The following is a 6,583-nucleotide window of genomic DNA, read 5'->3' as shown; positions in this document are numbered from 1 at the left end:
CGCTGCCCTGGACAGGCTTGCCCATGCTCCAGGGGAGAAAGCAGAAGGTGCTGGACAGGTGGTCAGAGATCCAGGCTGGAGGCCTGCCTTTGCCCTGACAGGCCAGTGGTCTTAAACAACCTTCTACCTCTCTCCAGTGGGTCCTCTTGCCCACCCCCCACCTCAGCCAGCCCAGAGCCTGTGGAATCTCAGATGTACAGGGCACAGTGGCATCAGAGGGGACTCAATGTCCAGGAAGGACTAACCAAGCCACTGTCATCCACCTATATAGGACACTAGTTACATGCCCGGCCTGGGACAGCAGGAGGGAGAAAGGCTGATGACCGAGCAAAGCCCTAGGCCCTGGGGACAGCACCAGTGTGAGCCAGCAAAGGAATAAACAGAGCTGGCATGTGAGGTGGAAGACAGCCTGAGGAAGTCAGGAAGGCTTCCTGGAGGAGGAGGACCTCCACTGTGAGAGAGGAAATCAGGGCCTCAGAGATCAGATCATCTTTCAAGGTGTGATTTTTTTTTTTTTTTTAATGCCAAACTTTTTAACCATAACCTTCAGGTTGGGGTTAGGAGAGAGAAGAGAGCATCCATCTGGAGGACGGCCCCCAGATGGGACTCCAACCCATTTGGGGGTACTGAGGGACACAGAAGGAATGCCAGCCCTGTGTCAGGAAAAGTTGTGTCCAGAATGACCAGAGCCCTCATCCTGCCCTCTCTAAGCCTATCACCATGGACCAGCTGTCAAGCGAGGGCCCCCATCCCTGTCCTGTCTCTCATGAGGCTGTGGGGTGGGTCCCAAAGGCAAGAGTTTGAGGCCTCAGCACTGCAGCTGGGGCCTCCAAGAGCTGGGTCTTCTCAAACCCAACAGAGCCAGGCAGTGCCCAGTCTGGCGAGTGTGCCCAGGTGCCTCAGTGTGGGCATCCCTGTTCTCCCAGCTCCACCCCACCCGCCTGCTGCCACCTCCGTAGACATATGCTGCAGCTCCACACCCTGCAAACACCACATGCTCACTTTGGTGAGCAATGGCTCCCTGCCTCCCAGGATGGAGGAAAGAAAAAACAAGAGGGACGTGGGGCCTAGCCCTGGACAGGCCCAACTCCCAAGGCAGCCTCGGCCAAGCCCCTCCAGCTCCCAGGCCTCATGCTCCCAAGAGATGATATGCACTCATTCATTGCCTGTCCTGGGCCTCCATTCATTCGGCACAACATGGTCTGGGCTCCCCTACACTGGCTCCAGGAGACAGAAACAGATAAGAAACCATCCTTTCATCCATGACATCTGCAACTTACTCTCAAATGGCTCAGGAAAAAAATTACATATAACTATGCACACATACAAGAGCAAATACATATATAGAGAGGGAAAGCAAGTGAGGAAAAATATTAACAACAGTCGACATGGCTAGAGGGTATATGGGTGTCTTACACTATTCTTATTGACAATTCTTCTGTAAATTTGCATTTATTTAGTAGTAAATGGAAGGAAGGAAGGGAGGAAGGAAGGAAGGGAGGAAGTGAGGAAGGAAGGGAGGAAGGGAGGGAGGGAGGGAGGGAGGTCCTTTCCTTTTATGGGATTCCAGGCTACTAGAGGAGGTAGCTGGAACAGTGGCAGCCGGGTTGATGTGGCCCTCCTTGATGGGGCTGGGACGGCTTCCCTGAGGAGGTGGAGGGAGTTGGGCTAGGCAGAGTCTAAGGGCATCTAGCTCTTACCCTTCCACGAAGGGTGGGATGGAGGCTGACTCCTCCTCTCCCTGTCACAGCTTTAGGCAAGCCCACAGCTCCCTCCCCTCTTCCTGCTCTCCAAAGCATGTTGGTGTGCTGGACTTTCTATAAGGAGTCTCCAGTGGGATGAGAAGGGGAACTTCCCTTGGTCATAAGCTTAGGAGGGCCTCCTGTGCCTCTGAGCATGGGAGGAGACTGGACCAGCCCGGGGTGCTGTGCCTGGGACTAGAGAGGGATAGGATGGCTCTGATCAAGGCCACCCTACCTCCCCTGCCCCTCACAGCACTAACACAGACATGTGCCCCAGCGGCCCAAGCCCAAGCAGAATTCCCTGATGCCCTTGCCTGTCACAGCAGCACTTGGCAGCAGGAGGGAGCAGCAGGAAGTGGTTCATTATTCCATCCTTCATTAGGTCTGCATTAGGCAGCCCAAGAATCGTGGGATGTGCAGGAGGCCTCTGCTTTAGATGGGCCTGTTAAGGGGCTGCAGCTCTGGACCCGCCCCCTGCAGCCTCCTTCCCAACTCACCCCCTCCCTATCCCCTGCTTCCCCACTCCCTTCATTCTTCCCCATTGTGCCTACCATCCTCCCCACCTCCCTTGGGGCCCCAAATGCTCCTCCCTAAAAGGGGACTTCCCCTACCCAGTTCTCAGTCCAGGCTTTGGACCCCATCAACCATCCCCTCCCCCAAAGACACAGTGACAGTGGCATCCCGATGTGTGGTCAGTCTCAGCAGAATGAAGGGGAACCCTGCCCGCTTTCACAGCCCATCCCCTCTCCCCTTGACCTCAGGCTGACACTTCAGAGCCTGGACCGCCCCAGAGTGGACCTGCCCTCCATTCAGGAGACTGTCCAGGACGCTCCAGACTGCGGCACCCAGAGGTCAGCAGGGGCCCGTTCCTCCATTCAGACACCTTTGTTCTTCTCCCGCCTTTGTCCCTGGCCCGTCCTCCTAGCCAGCCCACAGCCCAGAGCCTTACCCCTCGCCTGGCGGCTCGCCTCTCCCTCCCATTCCCCTTCGTGGCCTTTTGCCCACTCAAGTAGCAGAGCCTGGCATGGGATGGGGTGGGGCCTCCCTGCCCACCCTGCCCAGCCCCCAGCCCGCCCGCCCCCTGCAGCCCTCCTCTCCACCGCTCCCTCTCCTGCCCACGCCCCCCTCACTTGCCCCATGTCCCGCCCCTCTAACAACCTCCCCTCTCTAGGTCTGGCCCCCTCACCTCCTCCGCCCCCTCCCCATTTCCTCTTCCCTCTCTTTCCTTGGCCCTTCAGTCCCTGGAAGTCAGGCCTCCTCCCCTCCCCTCTTCTCTCTCATCCTCTCCCTTCTCTCTTCCCCCTCCAGTCTCCACTCCTTCGCCTGCTCACTCACCCTCTCCCTCTCCTGCTGCCCCCCTCTCTCTCCCCCACCTCTTTGTTTCAGCTGAGAACCGGCTCCTCGGGACAGTTCCCACACCGCAGTGCCTCTGGTGAGGAGACAGCGCCGCCGAGGTGAGCTGAGCGATCGGGCACCGGCAGGCGCGGGCAGCCGGAGCTCTGGGGGCAGGTGGGTGGGGAGACGGGGCAGTCCAGCCTGCCGCTTCTCTGCCCGGACCAGTGGGAGCAGCAGTCGGAGTGCCAGCTTCAGATTCCCCGGTGGTTAGCCGGAGCCAAGGACAGAGGGGCAGCCAGTTGGCCACGGCGGGCAAAGCTAGTCAGGAGCTGGCAGGCTCTGTCCCAGCCCTGGTGCCTGGCTTCTGTGGGTGGCCCTGGGCGGAGGGAGACCCTCAGGGGGTACCCGACTGGGTGGGCGGGGGGCTGGGCTGCCCAGAACAGCCATCCCTGACGGTCTGAATGTATGCCCAGTCTTAAGAGTCCAGAGCTCAGGACCCTGCCTCTGGCTGGGTTGCGGCTGCAAGGTTGCCAGGTGGCAGCAGCAGAGCTGTCTGTGGGGCTGTGACCCCTACAAGTGTCCATTCCTGGGGGGCTGTGGTTGCTGGTCAGGTATGTGCTGGACCACTCCCATTGCCCAGGTGGGGGGTGTGGGCGAAGGAGAGCTCTGCCCCATGCTACAGGCTGGCTGCTTTCACCCCAAGCTACTGACCACCAGACCCAGAGAGTCACATGGAGGAGGGGCACTTCTCCCTGCCCTATGGGTCTCTGACCAGCTCCCCCAAGATGGGGTCCCCAGGACAGCTCTACCCAGAGTTGCAATCAATAGGGATTCAGGTCCAAGCTCACATGTTCCTGCAGTCAGCTTCCTGGGGTGAACTGAGCAGGACAGGGAGGAATGCCTTGATGGGGGTGGTGGGCAGCTGGGAGAGAACAGGTGGAAACGGAGCCCTGGCTCTTGAGTAAGGCTGTGTGAGTACTGGAGATGACCCAGGGCTACACAGTGATCCGGAGACCCTGACGCTGGGTAGGAGTGGATGGAAGGGGCAGGAGCCAGTGCCATGGGCCCCACCCCCTTCTCAGCTGGAGCTGGGGATAGAGAGACAGGGCTGGATGGGGACAGAGGGTGCCTCTCACACTTCCCCAGAGAGGCGAGCAGGGAGGCTCTGCAGGCTGCCAGAGGAGGGGCAGGAAAGGCCAGGAATGTGAGGGAAAGGGTGGGGGGATTCCCACTGGGGTGCATCTTGGGGGCCAGACCCTGGCTATCTGGCTAGGGCAGGGCCAGATCCTACAGCTCCTTGAACCCCCAGGAGCCAGCAGTGGACAAGATCATGGTGGGTAGTGATCCCATGAGGCAGAGCTGTGAGGGGCATTTTTCCCGCTAGGACTGGGTAGACGGGGCACTTGTTTCTGGGGGCCAACTCTCCCTGGACAGAGCCTCCTTATCTGAGCTGGCAACAGCCCCTCCCAGACAGAGCAATCTGTAGAGAGAGGGGGCATCAGAGCTGGGGGCCCCGGGGCCCCAAGCCCACCCCACACAGCCTCTCCAGAACAGGGCAGCCTGAGCCAGGGAAGCGGGACAGCAAAGCTTCACGACTGGCCTTCTGGTTGCCTAGGGAGGGGTTGACCGTCAGACATCCCTGTCTCAGGGAGAAAGGCCAACCCTCCCAGCCTGGGCAGAGCTCACCCCAGCTCTGTGGCCCTATCTGTCAAGCGACAGCCCACCTAGGCCACTGGCTTCCCCATCACTCAGGGCGTGTCAGTGTTCCCCCCGCCCCTACTCAACCCCTGTCCTCCCCTAGCACACAGGATTCCTCTCACCCAGCTAGGGACTCCTGGCCTGGGGTCAAGACAGTTCTCCCCCATGCAGCCTGGGCCTCATCAGGTCTCCCTCACACGTGATCCAAGCCCAGAGGGATCAGGCTGCCCCACCTGTTTTTCTAAGCCCTGAGGGGCTCTCTCGAAGGCTGAGTCAGCTTACTCTAGCTCCAGCTGATCCCCCCCACTGGCTCTGTGATCTCCCATGGCACTGTGCACCCCAGCAGCCATTAAAGACTCAAATACCACACCCTGCCAGTGCCAGTCCAGTGCCAGAGGGCAGTAGTCACTCGCTCGGCCTCAGTCAGTGAGCACCAAGACCTCGCCGGCTCAACCCCGACCCTGCCTGGAAGAAGGGGCCTCCCTGAGCCAAGAACTCCCTGAGCTTCTCCTTGGAAGAGGCCAATACCTCTCCCTTCTCTCCCCCTGTCCCTGACCCCCTTCCACAGAGCTTTCCTACCTACATCCATCTGCTGCCGACACCTCCCCAAAGAGGTAAGCAGGATAAGGATGTTGTCCCCATTAAACAGAGGGGAAAACCAAGGCCTGGAGAAAGGAGGCTGGCATGGCCAAGATAAGGACCTAGGACCCGACTCCCACTCCAGTGCTCCTTCCAGGTCTTTTAACTGCCACCTTGGTGAGACCCTATATGCAGTGGGGTGCCTATGCTCACCAAAGTCCACTCGCTGCCCAGGCTCTCTGCCCCACAAATCCTCATGCCCTGATGGCATTCCCAGCAACAGAGGAGCTAGGTTACTCCCAGGGGTGTTTGAGCCAGGGCTTCCAAACTTGGTTCCAAAGTGGGCATCCAAAGGGTTGCCTGGGCTGGCTGAAGGCTGCCGGAATGAGGCTACAGAGGAGCGGGCAGGGAGGAGGTGGGAGGGGGTTCCCGGGCCTGGTGATGCACCTCTCTCCTACATGCCGCAACTCTTCCACCCACCCCCCCACCCCCATGGTAAGGATGGCCTCAGCATCAAAGTCCTAAGACAGCCTCCTGGCATCACTCCTTGCCAAAACTCCTTGTGGGGCCTGCCACCACTGTCAGTGTGAAGTGCAACCCCTTCAGCCAGGCACACGAGGCCTTTTGCCAATTGGCCTCTGCCAGCCTTTATGGCCTCCTTGCTGAACTTGCATCACCGTCTCCCCAACATTCTAACCACACCAAACTGTGTGTGTCCCCCACCCAACTCAGAGCATGGCTCTGAGGCCCACTCAGTGACTGTGGGTTGAACTGGACACACACGCCTACACGTCTCCGAGCACACACACAGATGTGCATACAGATGCAGGCACACACCTTTGTGTGGAAACCCACCGCATGTGGCTTTTTGCCAAATCACACACACAATGGAGCTGTGAAATCTAAGCCAAGAGGGACTGACAAATCTGTTCTAAGGATCCCTCAAGAGACCAGCCATGGTCAGGTCACCATCCCCAAGCCCTTGGCAGGGCAGCAGGGAAGCAGGAGTGGATCTCTGGCTCTGGCTGAGCCCTTGACAGGCCCCAGGGTCTCTAAGCCCCAGAGGGTAGGCAGAGGATAGTCAAGCACGTCCCAACCAGGCTCTCATTCTGGTTCTGTGGCAGACTTGCTGTGCAGCCCCAGACAAGCCACCTTCCCTCTCTGTTTCACCAGCTATAAAACAAATGGATTTGGATTGGCAGACACCTAAAGGCTGGCCAGGCCCATTG

The sequence above is a fragment of the Balaenoptera musculus genome, chromosome 11 (genome assembly GCF_009873245.2).
Source record: "Balaenoptera musculus isolate JJ_BM4_2016_0621 chromosome 11, mBalMus1.pri.v3, whole genome shotgun sequence".
Lineage (NCBI taxonomy): Eukaryota > Metazoa > Chordata > Mammalia > Artiodactyla > Balaenopteridae > Balaenoptera > Balaenoptera musculus.
This window is presented reverse-complemented; position numbering follows the sequence as displayed.